This window comes from Equus przewalskii, chromosome 8 (genome assembly GCF_037783145.1).
Source record: "Equus przewalskii isolate Varuska chromosome 8, EquPr2, whole genome shotgun sequence".
NCBI lineage: Eukaryota > Metazoa > Chordata > Mammalia > Perissodactyla > Equidae > Equus > Equus przewalskii.
This window is the reverse complement of record NC_091838.1, coordinates 55,468,357-55,483,695: the sequence shown is the minus strand read 5'-3', so window position 1 is coordinate 55,483,695 and position 15,339 is coordinate 55,468,357. Positions and strand designations below refer to the sequence as shown.

Genomic DNA, 15,339 nt, shown 5'->3' with positions numbered 1-15,339 from the left:
TGTGGCAGCCCGCAATCATAACTCTGTCATAAAAGGAAGTGAGAATTGTTTTTTATATCTAGTTCCTAGTGAACTCTTGCTGCTCTAACTTGCCTTATTAAGGGAACTTTTCTACAGTTTTGCTGGAGATCAGCACCAAACTTAGCAGTTTCTGGTCTTCAGAATGTATCTTTTTCTCTGCTTTGATAACTGGTGCACTTTTTGTCCATCTCCAACCTGCTACCTCTCTTCCTTTGTGATTTCTCAAAAATTAGTGGTGCTGTTTCCACAATCACACCTGTAAGTTCTTTCAGTCTCTGTCTTTCCTCATTCAGTAAATATTCTTCGGAGTCTACTGTATGCCAGGCACTGTGCATGGCTTTGGGAATACAGTGATGAACAAGACAGAGGTCTTCCCAGGCTGCATGGTTTCTGTGTGCTAAGTTTTGGAGTGAAAACTTGAGTTTTAAGAGATCTGGGCATCTGGGGTGGAGGAAGTATTTATCCTAATTGTAAATAAGACCAGTCTGTCAACCCAATCTAAAGGGAGAGAAAAAAGAAGGTAACTTGGTAGAGAGCCTTTCTAGGAGCCATTGCTGAATGGCAAGAGTGGAGGAACCTTTAATGCCGTGAAATCTTTCAAGGTGGCAGCACCTACTGTGTGCTAAAGGCTGCATTAGACCCTGTGGTACAGTGGTGAACAAGCCCTCAAGTGTGCTGGGAAATTGCAAACAGGCGATTGCAGTGCAATTTGATAAATGCTTGTGAAATTGTGGGTGGGGTCCGAGGATAAAGGAGAGGCACCCAACCGCTTTCTGAAGGAATTAAATGTGGAGGCTAAAGAGACCTGAAGAACAGGTAGTAAGTACCCAAGCCCAGAAGTACAGGAAAATCATCCAGGAAGAGGGAACAGCATGTGTGAAAGCTGAGAGTCCATGGAGTGTTTGTGCCGCCTTCAGGAAATGGTGATGGTTGCCTTGCTGGGGGTGTGGCAGTGGCTGGCTAAAGAGATTGTGAAGAGCTTGTGAATCATGCCAGGGAGTTTGGACTTTATCTTAAGGACACGGGGCGTCATTAAAGTGTTTCAACAGGGGAATCACCTAATGAGATTTATGCTCTGGAGCAGTGTGGAAGATGGAGCGCTCAGGGCCACGCCGAGCAGCTGGGACACAGTGAGGGGCTGTTTCATGAATTCCAGGTGAGAAATGATGCTGGCCTGGCTTGGAGCATTCAGGCTGGGAAGAAGCAGACAGATCACAGAGTCACTAAACAGACAGATTTGAGGAAGTGGCTGTAGTTTATAGTTAAATATTGAAAAAAAGAACCATTTACTGCAGTGGTTCAAACTTTAGTGTGCATGAAAGATAACCTGGGCAGTTTGTTAAAATGTGGGAATGACTTGAAGAAATCTCTGTCAGCAGATCTGCGATATGAGTTGAGAATCTGTATTTTCAGCAAATAGTCCAGGTGACACTGATGCAGATGGTCTTCAGACCATACCATGAAAAACCCCTTTCTACTGGATGTTTTAAAATGGCAATACTTCTTTTAAGTGTATTCACAATATAACTTTTCATTTAAGAATGAAGATTCAGTCCTATTATCTCTGCTGAAAATAGGTGAGTGGCTCAGCCCCCAGGGTTAATGTGCTAAAAAAAGAGCAGTCTTCTTGCTTGTGTGGTCTGTGTTCACTAACTGTTTGCTCTCGGTAAGGGATGCAGAGCAGGGCAGAGCAGTGATAATGTTGTTAAGACCCTCTGCTGCAGACTATTCATAAATGAATTTTCGAAGATTTCAGCATGCCCTTTGCAAGAGCAAGCCAGCAAACATTTACGGGGAAAACAAAATTTCCCCAGCTCTTGAAGTTCCATGGGGATATGCATTCTTAGGGTTTACGGCATATTTTGATGTATTTATTATTGTGATATTTCCCAAGCCAATGTGCCTGGCTTCAAATCTCAGCTTCACCATTCACGAGCTGGGTGACCTCAAACAAGTTTTCCTTCTTACATCTGTAAAATGGGAATAAAATTGTACTTATCTCCTAGGCTTGATGGGAAGATTAAATGAGAATACAGGTAAAGTGCTTTGAACAGCGTGTGAACATACTAAGCCATTTCTGAGCATTACCGAGAGAAGCCAGGTAATCTGTAATAAGCTTATCACTTGCATTAGAGTTTAGTCATGTAATAAACACTTCATCTTCTTATTTGTCACCGTACTTTAAAAAGAACACATACCAAACATATGGATAAGTAGGCCAATAATAGTAATGATGAATATTTACTGTGCACTTACTGTAGTCCCCATTAGGTCACTTAATTCTTACACCATCTCATGCGAGTGGCCTCTATTGATCCCTTTTTAGAGTGAGGAAACTGAAGTTTAGAGAGGGTAAGCGATTGTCCAAGGTCACATTACCATTAAAGGAAAGATCAAATATTTGAACTCAACCCATCAATGCTAGAGCCTGCTCTTAACCACAGCTGTTAAATATGTATTGTCAGTTCCAGGAAAGCGTGGTTAGTAACACTCAGATTTATGCCAAGTAAATTAAGAAATTGACTCATTTCAAATGTGAAATGTGTAAAAATGATTCCCAAAATGTATACCATGGCGTACAACTATATTTTATATCACAGTCAAGGCTGCTGCTCTTTCTCAGAGGCACCCACTCAGGAAGCTGCTCTAAGAGGGATCCCAGTCAGAGGGTGTCTTAGAGTGGTGGTTCTCAAGCTTCAGTGTTCAGATACCTGAAGGGCTTGTTACAATATTCCAAAGCAGGACAATTGCTTTCTAGTACAGAGACTTTTATATAGTCTTAAATATTAGCTTAAAACCCAATATTTCCCTCACCTATGGCTCAAACCAAGCATTTGACCTTGTAACTAGGTACTTCACCAAGTTCTGGGCACCAACAGCTACTCACAAGGAAGCCACTACCTGTCTCCCTTCCAACCCACCCTGGGACAAGGATTTTCTCCTTTAGTGAGGTTATGTGCATAATCCAGTAACTCTGGGTCAGCTTCTCACTTTCTTGGGCTGATCTCATTGCCAAGGCTAAGGGGCGCGGTCATGGAATGACCTAAACAAAACCCAAGAGGACATCAGGTAATTCTTGATCTTTTAAGGCTACTCAGAATGACCCTACCTAGGACGAAGGGTCACCTTAAGCATGTGGGATCCTAAAATTGGGAAAGGGTAAAGCAGACATTCTAGTTACTTTTAACTCTTAATTCTCTGTAACAGTGAGAAGGAAAAGGGTAGAAGGACAAATGATTCACAAAGCATTTCTTTTTGCCTACAGAATACATTACATAAAAGTAGATTTGCTCTTTTGATTTTTTTTCTTAGCAAGACTTGTGCCTCTGGAAATGCAAGTCAGTGTTTATCAGAATGGAAGATTTAGCTAGATGAGTAACTGGAATGAACCAAACTCATATTCTCATCACCAGGAGAACAGAGAAATAAATTACAGTATAAGTCATACAATGGAATATTACATAGCAGTCAAATGGACTACAACTATATGGAAAATTTTAGCAATATAATTTTGAGTGAAACTTGTCCCCCAAAATTATATATATCTTGATAACCTGTTTATTAAAAAGTGAAAAATAGGCGAAACAGAAAAAAAATCTACTTTTTAGGAATACTTATAGACGTGATAATTCTTTGTAAAAATGAAAGCAAGGAAATGTGGACCAGGGATAGAATGAGAGGGTAGGTGTAAGTTAGCATTAATGTTCTAGATTTTGTGATGGGTGGTGGTTTCTCTATTATACTATTAAATGTAAAGAAATAAAAATATAAATATATAAAAGGCCAGTCAGTAAGTAAATAAAATAAAGAAAGTCTTGCTTGGACCCATAATGAGAGTGTGTCAAGAACTAAGGAATTTGATTCCAATTTTGTGCATCTGAGACTCATATTTAAAGGGGGGACGAGAAAATAGCGTTCTGGATTGCAGAGAAGATAATGAAATGTCACGCTCTGGGTTCATGCTTGCTTTCCACACAGCACTAGAACACCTGAAGTCTTTGCCTCTTTCTCCCATCTCTCATCTCAGTTGGTCCAGCTTATAAATGGAGATCACTAGGCAGGGTATCCATAGACCACTGAAGATTGTCACTGGAGTCACTTCAGACACAACTATGGCCATGTGTCACTGGGGTGGGAAAAACATGTGTTTCCTTTTCTTTGCTATCCACTTTTCTGAGAAAGGTAACACGTTTGCATGTTTTCTCAGAGAAGCAAAGGTAGGAATTTTAGAAAATAGGAAAAGGCCTATGTGGGGCCAGCCCAGTAGCATAGCAGTTGGGTTCTCACACTCTGCTTAGGCGGCCCGGGGTTCGCTGGTCCGGATCCCAAGCACAGACCTACGCACCACTTATCAAGCCATGCTGTGCCAGCATCCCACATATAAAGTGGAGGAAGATGGGCATGGATGTTAGCTCAAGGCCAATCTTCTTCAGCAAAAAGAGGAGGATTGTTGGTGGATGTTAGCTCAGGGCTAATCTTCCTCAAAAAAAAAAGTGACAGATTTCAGAAAAAGACCTATGTGTCCAATATGAGGAACTTACAACTTTGCCAGTCACAAACTTTGGGGCCTGTGTCTTAGAAGGATTTTAAACCAGCCTGCCTCCAAATTGCCTTTATTGCATCTTTCCCCGCTGTTGCTTCCCCTCCCTCCAGTGCTGCTGTCTCCATATGCTGTTCCCTTCACCCCAGACGCCTGTCTTCGCAGCGCTTTGAGCTACAGTCTGGAATAGTCATGAACAGTTTCAAAAGCTAGCAAGTTCAGTGAGCCTCCTTCATAGAATCTTAATCCTTCCAGGTGGAAATAGTGATTTCCCTTTGTTAACCTCTTTCAGCACCTGATTTATGTCCCTTCGAAGGCATCTGCCTCTTTCTGAGGGCAGGATCAGTGTCTTAGCCCAACATTTATGAGGTGGGCAAAGATCTATGGACATACAAATATGAACTAATGAAATCTCACGCTTGTGGAGATGTTGTCTCCCGTAGTGCATTGTATGTGACCCACAGACCCTACGAGAAGGTTCGGTAATTAGCTCTCTGTTATTGAGTGTGCTTTAGGCTTTCCCGTGATGTTGGAAGGTTCAGTCAATACAGGCCAGGTCTGAGGATTTACTCATTGATTTATAATCTAAAGGGAGGAGGAAGCATCTTTACCACCCTCTGTCAGAACCATCTTCTGTTTGTTTATTTTCATGCTTGTTTTGAATCCTTGCTTGCCACTCACACCCACACGACAGCCTCACCTCTCTCCTCGTCCGTGCTCCAAGTCCTTCTCTCTGATTTTGGCCTCACATGTGTTGGAACCCAAATGTGGTTCAGAGAGGGTGATCATGGAAGAAAAATAAAAATAATAGCAATATTATAAAGTGCTTACTGTGTGCGAGGCACTACATTTTACATGCTTTACACATGCTAACTTACGTAATCCTTATGACTCTGTAAGATAAATAAGACTATCATTCTCCTTTCACGAAAGAAAGTGAGTCACAGAGAGGCTAAGTGCCTTTCCCAAGGTCACACAGCTAGTAACTAAACCTTGTCAAGTCTGCTAAACCATTTTATCTCATAAAAAGCAAAGAAAAACAACTTTATGGAGACTGAAAATGCAAGAGAGAAAGGAGAGCTAGATCATTCATGAACCAAGGTGAAAGGACGTCAGAATACTACGAGTGGAGCACGGCCGGACGCCGACAAGCCATGCTGGCAGACGGTTTAAATGGAGTGAAGGCGAAGATCAGTGCTGCTAAGAAAGTCAAGGGCGTGAGCCAGAGGGGAGACACGACTGCAGTGTAGACCGTGAATTGTGGCGCTCCCGGGGCTGCTGCCGAGGGTGGAAAGCAGACATTGTATGTCGCCCTGGAGGCTGCGAAGAGGCGGTGATGAGGATGAAGGGAGGCAGTCAAGTCTGTTAGGTCTTAGAGTCAATTAAAAAACTGTGCTTAAGGACAGAAGTGAGGTTAAAAACAAAACAACGCACATTCTGTGTTAGAGCCCTGTCGTATGTCTCTGCAGCGAAGTGTAAATTATGTCATCTATTTCCCAGCAAGACAGACACACCACCTCACTGAGAAGAGTGGAAAATGAAGCGACTTCCAAAACGACCCATCCTTTCCTACTCCTTATATTCAGGACTTAAAATCACAGACGTCAATCCTGGCCCTGCCCTGACTTTTTAGTGTTGGTGGCGTGTCAGTCACCATTTCTCTCTCCCACCCCTTCATCACCTCCTTCCTCCTCTGTGAACTCCACCACAGTGTCACCCCTGCTCTGAACCCGCCACCACCACCTTGAGGGCTGCTTTTCCCTGATTTAGGCTTTCCTGCCAGACGTGGAGGGCAGGCACCTCATTTTGGTAAACACTGGATAAACACTTCTCCTGAAATAGAAGCAGCAGGCTCTCCAGCTAGCTTTTTTAAAGAGGCAGAAATCCAGTTCAGTTCAGTAACTTTGACAAGAAATCAAAGATAAGGAACATGGAAGAGTCTGGAAAATTCTTCAGGGAGGATTTGCACTCATTCTTACCAGGCCCCCAAGATAATCAATAAAGATGAAGTTCATGGCCTCTGTGGGGACAACCCTTTCCAGATCTGTTCAGTGGAAGGCACTGCCCCTCGAGCCCGCCTGCCAGAGAGTTCTTGACTGATGCTCGTTCAGTGTGGGAGACGATACATGCCTGTGTGGTTCCTATGGTGCCATTCAGCGTGTCACCTGTGGACGCATTGACCACACCAAAGCCGTCAAGTTAGGGCTGATGGGATAACCCAGATGGAGAGTATGCCAGATTGCTGAATGGTGTTGACACCCCCAACTGCAAACCGCTCAGCCCCTCCTCTTTAAAACAGGATTATAAGGACTTCAAAGCATGCATCAACTGCTAAGTATCCTGCTAGCTTTACATGTGTACATGGGTTTGTCTGGAACTGGCCCAGTTTTGAACAACCTGTGCCTTCTCTATGTCCCCGTCTTCCCTTCCAGTCCTCTGAGAACGCATTTAGCCCAGAAAGTGCTTCTGGAGAGCTGTGAGGGGACAGTCACTCTGTATGTTAAACTCTTCTCTCCCGTTAAACTCTTCTCCCTTGAATTAACTCGTCTTGGTGGTGGTCTATGCACCTTAACTTCTGCTCACTCGCCTTCCACTTCCCGTTGAAGAAAGCACTTGCAATTTGACCGGACCTGGAGAGAGATGCGGTGTGTGCTGGATCTTTGGAGCTCGCCTCCTCACAGTGTGGTGCCTGACCACTCACTGCACAGTCATCTGCGGTAATTACTGAAAATGCAGATTCCTGGCTTCCCCCAGATCTTCATAGCTGGGATTTCTGTGAATGTTGCTCAGAAATCTGCACAATTATTCAACTTCCCAGGTGATCCTTATGCACAATAAGGTTTAGGCGTCATTGCATTATTCATAATTACAGGATAATACTTAGGAGCGTGTCAAGCACTTTACGTGCATTTCACTTGTCATTCATTTCAACTTCGCAACAGCCCTACAAGGTAGGAATTGTTCCACCTAGAACAGGGCCTGACACATGACATGTGGCAGACACTCAGTAAATTTTTGTTAAACCATAAATTAACCTTTAAAAAATATATATTTACATATGTATCTGTATACACATAAATAAAGAAGCTAAGGCTTAGAGACGTTAAAAACACTTGACCAAGAACACATAGCTAGGGGCCGGCCCCCACGGCTGAGTGGTTAAGTACACGTGCTCTGCTGCTGCGGCCCAGTGTTTCGCCAGTTTGGATCGTGGGCGCGGGCATGGCACCGCTCGTCAGGCCACGTTGAGGCGGCATCCCACATGCCACAACTAGACGGACCTGCAACTAAGATATACAACTATGTACTGGGGGAACTTGGGGGAGAAAAAACAGAAAAAAACAAAACAAAACACATAGCTAGTGAGAGGTGGAGCCAGGTTTTATGGTGCCTTCTGTAGGTAGAGCTTGTTGGGGTGTGAATTTGCAGGCTGGCACCCCCTTCAGGTGATGGTGGGTAGTGCATGGAGGTGGTGCTGGAGGACCCAAGAGGCAGCTGATTTGGGTTGAACTGATTAATGGCTTCTCTAGTATTCTCCTCTTGGCCATCGCTGGTAAATTAACAGGGCCCCATATTTACTTATTACTAATGAAGAGAGCAGGCCAAGGGAGGTTGGGTGGTTGTCCACAAAGCCAAACAGCACCCATTCTCCTCCCCTGTTTACCGTAAGGTTGGCCAATGCGTAGTCTTAATTTTTGCTGGGAGTGAAGCAGGGGGAGACCAAGTGGATCCTGGGTTCCTGTGGGAAATTAGTAAGCTTTTTGCCCTGGTCAGAATTTTCACTTCCTCCTGCTTTCTGGAATTTTCTTTACACCCTCTTTGTTTATCACTTTTTTCATCCATTTTCTTGGTAGGCAGGTAGATTGCCTGTATTTTTACCAAAATAAGTAGCCGAACCTGCCCAAGATAAAGGAGCGAATGAGGTAAGTTGTCCTTGACCCTCTCAGTCGTGTGAGGCCTCTTCTTCCACACTCCCTCCCCCCCTTTCTGAGACCCTCAAAGGTACCTGACTTAGGGGACTAGGCTCCGCTAAGAAGAGAGCTGCTGTAAACCTACGTGCATTTTCCCTGCGGCTTTCTGAAGGCAGAGTCCTAACCCAGTAGCAACACTAGAGATTTTTGGAGGCAGCCATGGGGAGTTTGTTTTAGGACCACGGATCTTTACACATACTATGTTGTGTGCACACACACACACACATACACAGTAAAAAATAGAAATGTGCTCTCCACAGAAGAATGACTGAGGGAAAACCACCTTTTGTAAAGAGTGATTATAAAAATGTATGACTTAAGTAGGATAAGGCGTTTCCTATTATGGGGCTTTTTAAGACAAAGATGTTTAGAAAGCCCTCTCCTGGCCCTGAAGCCACTGTAACAGTAGTGCTAGCTACACATAATAAGAGCTGACATATATTAAGTGTTTGCTGTGTGCCAGGCACTGTTCTAATTTCTTTGCATGTTCCACCTAATTCCCACAAGCCCTTAGCAATACTTACTATTAATATCTTCATCTCCATTTTACAGATGAAGAAACTAAGGCAGAGAGAGGGTAAATAACTTGCTCAAGGCTCCACAGAGTCAGTAGAAGAGCCGTGATTCAAACTCAAGTGGCTTGGCTCAAAGCCGTCTTAATACTACATTGTATGGCATGACTACTTTTATTATAAAATGATGTTTCTTTGAAAAATTTAGATTTTTTAAAGAAAAAAACAATTTTCCATAATTGCACTGTACCCCTATTTTTATTTTTTATATTAAGACTAATAAGCACATGGTTAAAAAAGCCAAATGGCTCAGAAATATATGAAAATAGGAGTCCCATTCCTAAGGGAAACCACTATTAACAGATCTTTTTTTATCCCTCAAGAAAAGTCTTTTATACATGTAGCAGTTTAATTATTATTTAAAGATTTATTTACACAAAAGCAGACATGCTACACCCACCTTTCTGCATCTTGTTTTTCTTATCTAATAGGTCTTCCAGATCTTTTCACTTCAGCACACACAGGTTCATGTCACTCCTTTTCATGATTGTAGAGTGTTCTCCTAGGTTGCTGTACCACCTGACTCAACCAGCTATTATTGATGGACAATTCACTTGTCTCTTTGGATGCTGATGTGCAGGATAAATTCCTAGCGGTACAGTTTCCTTTTTTATGCATGTTGCATCAACTCGCACTCTTGCTCTTTTTTTTTTTTCTGAGGAAGATTAGCCCTGAGCTAGCATCCACTGCCAATCCTCCTCTTTTTTTACTGAGGAAGACTGGCCCTGAGCTAACATCTGTGCCCATCTTCCTCTACTTTATATGTGGGACAGCTACCACAGCATGGCTTCACAAACAGTGTGTAGGTCTGCACCCAGGATCCGAACCGGCGAATCCCAAGCTGCCGAAGCTGGACCACTGCACCACTGGGCCAGCCCCACACTCTCGCTAACTCTTATCAGAGTGTTTATCCCCAAACCCTTAACAGAACCCGTATTATCAAACTTTGGTTTTTTTTAATTTTTTGCTGATCTGATAGAGGAAAAATATCTGTTTTCATTTAGATTTTTAATGTTATAATGTGAGATTGTGTGGCTTTTCATGTCTATTGGTCATTTGTTTTGCTTTCTTTGTCTGCCATCTGCCTGTTCATGTCCTTTGCCCATTTTCTGTTAGGGTTTTTTTTTTCTAATTTGTATGAGCTTTTGGTAAATTTAGGAGATTAGCCTTTGTCTATTGTGTTGTAAACATTTTCTTTCAGTTTATTATTTGTCTTTGACTTTGCTATTTTCCCATAAGCAGTTTTATTTTTATGTAGTTAGATTTATCAGTACAAAATTATTCACTTCTGAATACTTTCAATTTGAACTTCTCTTTGTTTTTAAATGTTTATATATGTGCTTTTAAGTTTGTGGCGGCTCCATCCACCGCACATCAATCAGAATGAGGATAAATCCTTTCCGAAATTATATTTACAATTTTTCAGAAAGACTTCTGAAATGCGAGAAAACCTGTATATATATTTATATAATATGTATTTATTGATCTTTTGATCAAATATTCCGTTTCTGAGATAAGCACCTGTGGAGGTTCAGGGCATAGTTTGCAAAAACTGAAACAATCCTTTTTAGGCAGTGAAGCATTTCCTGGATTCCTTGGCTGGGCCCCCCAAAGCTTTGCAGCTAAGAGTCAGTTCTCCTGAATCTACTTTAAAGTAGCTTCTTTTAATTGTCTTCTATAATTACATGTGTCCGCTGCTCAGCTGCTCCTTAATAGGTCTGCCTGGTTTCAGTGAAAATGGCTCCTCTCTCCTCCCTCGAGACCTTTAAATAAAAGATCCCTGTATCTGCGTGTGGGGCCGGGGGATGGGAGGATGGAGCCATGAGGGACTGTTTTTTGGTTTTTTTCTGTTTTAATTTGCTGCCTGTATTTGAGTTGGGGATATAGATGGCCAACCTGAATTAATTTGATAGCTTTGTGGTGACAAAGGATAAAGGCAGGTTTGGGGTTGCTCCAGTCAGTGGTTTAGAACGGCTTAGTACGGCTTAGCAGACGGCAGGATTGCTCTGTTCTCAGAGGCCCGTGGTGTTCTGATGTATGAGGCCTCCACAGTCTCCTGAAAGCGGGCAAAAATAATAACATCCTAAGAGACCGGATCGCAGGCAGTGTTTTAAAAAAATAAGTGTAGTTATCAGATTTTGCACAGGCTCTTTTTGTTTCCATTTTTCTTTCCTTCTCTAATTTCCAGCCTTACCACCACACGCACAGACTGCTTATTATTATCGTAACATTCTTAACAAAAGTTAACACCTCTCGAGAATCCAACAGTCCTACCAAATGAAAAACCACCTAAGCTCCTGGGGGCTTTTTGGGAGTGGAAATGCTGCAGAAAATGGAGTCACCAAGATTTGATACCACAAGATATCTTAAAGGTCATCTAGTTCATTCTCCCTGTTTAGTCCTGGAATACTGGAAGCAGCTGATCGAAGACAACATTGATAAGCAGCGAAGACAGTATTGATGAGGATCACTTGGATGTTGTTAAATTCCCTTCAGCTTTTCAGGCACAACTCTTCGATGGCCAAATATTATTTCCCATGCTTTGTCAAAGTATTCCCTGTGACATCAGAGAATTACCAGTAGGGTGCCTGCACACAGGCAGGTGGGGGCAAACACTTCTTGACCACAAAACCTGGTTTACTAATGCATCCAAAAATTCCCTATGGAATATAATATTAAAAGGCTTTAAATTGAGCATATCCTTTGGCTTAAAAATTCTAATTTTAGGAATTTGTTCTAAAGAGATAAGAAGACAAGGATTTAAATTTGTATCCCCAAGGATATCTGTTGAACGTTAGGCCTATGCTTAAGAACATGGACCTTGCGGCCAGAAAGCCTGGGTTCCTGTCTTGGCTCCCCTTCTTGTTAGTTGTGTCACTTCATGTGTGTCACTCAACTTCTCTGCCTTATCTGTAAAAGGGACTGATAATTGTCCCTACCTCATAGGGTCTGTCCTGTCATGAGAAATGAATGAGTTAATAGGTAAAAGATACTTAGATGGTTTTTGGCACATAATAGAAAAATTAGACATAGCCTATGTATTTATTGATTTAATAAAACAAAATGCAGTAGCTTTTGAAGATATTCACATATTAAAAGAAAAACAATTAGGTTACATGATAACATGTTAAATATGAGTGCTGAACACTTGTACACCAAAAGGTTAACTCTAGTTATGTTTTTGGTGATGGAATTATAGACTACATTTTTTCCTCTGGATCATGGCTATTTTCTAAATTTTCTACAAAGGAAATATATAGTGTAATAAAAGTTGTCTTTCTAACCCCTGCAGAATAATAATAACAGCTAACGTTTATTGAGAGCTTACAACACATCCACTGTTTTCTAAGATAGATAGATGTCTATTCATTGTTTACAGTAACCTCATGAGGCAGCTGCTATGATTATCGTCTCCATTTCTCAGATGAGGAAACTGAGACGCAGAGAGGTGAAGTAACATGCCTTAAGTCCTCCGTCTAGTAAGCAGTAGAGAGAGGATTTGAACACGGGCTGTCTGGCTCATATTTTAGATTAGGTACTCTCTTTGTGTGATTTTAGTAACCCAAAAGGGCATTGCACTACAGTAGCCCCAACAACCCAGCTGCCTCCACTGTTTAGAGGAAACAAATTGAGTTCCTCTCCTTCCTTGTATCTTTGTTGCCAGCTGATAGATAAGTGGGGAGTTTTCAGGTCTCCGGCCTTCCTCTTAGTTATCTTGCTTAGTAAATGGGGAGAGTACACCAGATGATGTAGTAAAATTGACTTTTCTATGTATCCCTTAAAAAGAGTGCATTGACTTTACTTTGCATTAACCAAACTGGAAATAATTTATATTTTTTAAAATCATAAACTGAAATAGTTTGGAAGTAGCCTATACATTTTTCACTAGGATATTACTCAGAGTCCTGAACACGGCTGCTGGGTACCCTGAATGAGTCTTCTAATCTCCTTCAGATGTGCTGGAACGAAGTTAGAAAAGCAGAGGAACAAAGTGACCTTTGGCCACGTACATACATAAGAGTCAACATATTGAGTTCCAGTAGCAGTAAAGTGTAGAAGAAAGTTGTCCCTTCTGTTCAGAGTACATAATTACCACAGATCAAAGGCACCGTGAGGTAACAGTGAATTTTCAGCAATTGTCTATTTTGCTTTTAGAATTTCCGTTTGTATTCAGGCAGTTAAATTATAACAGGTGAGTTTTTGTGCGTCTTTTAAGGAATAGCCGTTGGGTGTTTCAGAGTAATAATTTTACATTAGAAAATAATGTCTCAAACATGGTGCAACCTGGCTGCAACCAGAAAATCTATTTTTTTAAATCGTCTGACGTTATCATTTAATCACCAGCCTGCTAATTTACCAGCAGAGAAGGCTGGCTGAATTTGGTTGTCAGGTCTAGTGTTTTCCTGGATAGCACCAATCACGACTCCTTGAGATTGTAAAATACTACAGTGTAGCCAGTAGATTACTCAGAGGCAACTAATTAAGTTCCGGGAGCTTCTAGGAGTTCATTACGTCATTAGGCAAAGTCTCTGAAATCCAGAAGGAATAGCTGGTCTCGGTCCTGATCGGTTGCCACGCTAGTCTTCCCAGAATTCTACTGGGACTTGGGATTCACTGCTGCCGTCTGTGCTAAGGGGTCGTTCTTGATCTCTTCCCGGAAGAGGCTGAACTTCCTGAGAGGTCCTGGAAGCCATAGAAGGGATTTTTCCCTCTCTGCCATTGCCTACTGCCCCCTTTGGCAAAACTAACACAACCCATCAGTGAGACAATCTGTACACAAGTGAGTCAGTCTGGCCACATCTTGTATATGTGGCTTATCCTGGCTGTGAGGGAGATGATAGTGTACAGTTTGTTCAGGAACCTCTTCTGGAACCCACTGCCTTCCCAAGGATGCAGCATGGTATCGTAGAAGGAGCCTGGGGATTTGGTCCTGGACAGAATTCATTGCCCACAAGCCTTGGGCGAATCAGCTTCAGTTTCCTCAGTAGTAGAGTGCTGAGATTAATGTCTGCCTTACCAAGTTGTCAAGATTGACAAATACAAAAAATAGAAAGCATCTCCTACAGGGCCTGGAACCCAGTAGGTGCTCAATAAGTAGTTATGATGATGATGATAATTACCGTTCACTGCTTGTTAGAAACTCAAGCAATTTAGATCATCCATATTTTCCTCAACTCAGAAATGGGAGCTGACTCTGGATTCTAGACCAGAAGAGTCAGAAATGGTGTTGTAGGAGTTGAGAGACAAGGTCAAATAAAATTGTATACCTAGATTTATTTTCCAAAATCATATAGAATTGCATCCTTTAAGAAAAGATCCTCTTTTTCTTCTTCCCATTGTTCTCTCTTGCCTCTTCCACTCCCCTTCCCTTCCCCAGGCAACCCATGAAATATTTCCTTTATTCCTCTTTCAGAACTATGGATTTTTTTGTTAAAAGTCAATTTATATTAATTATTCTACCACCTGGCATGTTTTTAATTACATACTGAACTCTAGTCTATACTCAAAATGTAATTTGATCTTTGTAAACTAAGGAGCAATCCCTCCACACACCTCCCCAAACTAAAATTTCAGATTTCGGTATAATTCACAGGTTCTGTCACTGTCCCTGCGAACCTGTTCCATTCTGTTTGGGAAGGTTCCGTTCCTGCTTTTGGTTAAGGGTCTGTTCTTTATCGAATAGCTGTAGCTGCAGTCAGAGTCAATGATCAGATAGTGCCGGTGCACACAGTTATCTGGAGCCCAGGCTTTCTTGCTGACTGTTTCTAGCTGGTTGATTATCTCCAGACCCTAACGTGCCAAATTCAAGTATGGCTAGCTGACTGCAAAAGCCTAAAGATAAACTGTTTTGGAAAAACTCCTTTCGGACTGACAAGTAAGCTTTTCATGCTGCTTAAAGTTTGGGCCAGCCAGCTCGTTGGTGTTGAGGGCGCGCCTGACGCAGGGAGAGGCGTGTGTTTCTCCCCTCGCTTGGGTCCCTGGTGGTAGTCGGCTGGAAGAATGGCGACCTTCGGAAATCAGCCTTACTGTGCTCCTAAGCTGTGTTTATGAAATGATGTCCTTGTGCTTGCGCCTTCTCTTGTATGCTAGGAGGAAAACACCGAGAGCCTGCAAGTGCTGGAATCTCGCCACTTGCTGAGTTGCAGTTGCAAACAAGGGGCGCCAGGGCCCTGGGAAGGCAGGGAACCGGCCAGTGTGTTCTCGGGTTTCCTCTCCCTCACGCTTCTCTCTCCCC

General features: G+C 42.3%; 1 protein-coding gene across 22 annotated transcripts in view; it reads left to right on the top strand.

The window, feature by feature from the left end:
* Positions 1-15,339, top strand: part of SYBU (syntabulin) — a 109,545-nt gene that overhangs the window by 82,355 nt on the left and 11,851 nt on the right. The gene's annotated exons all lie outside the window — the stretch shown is intronic.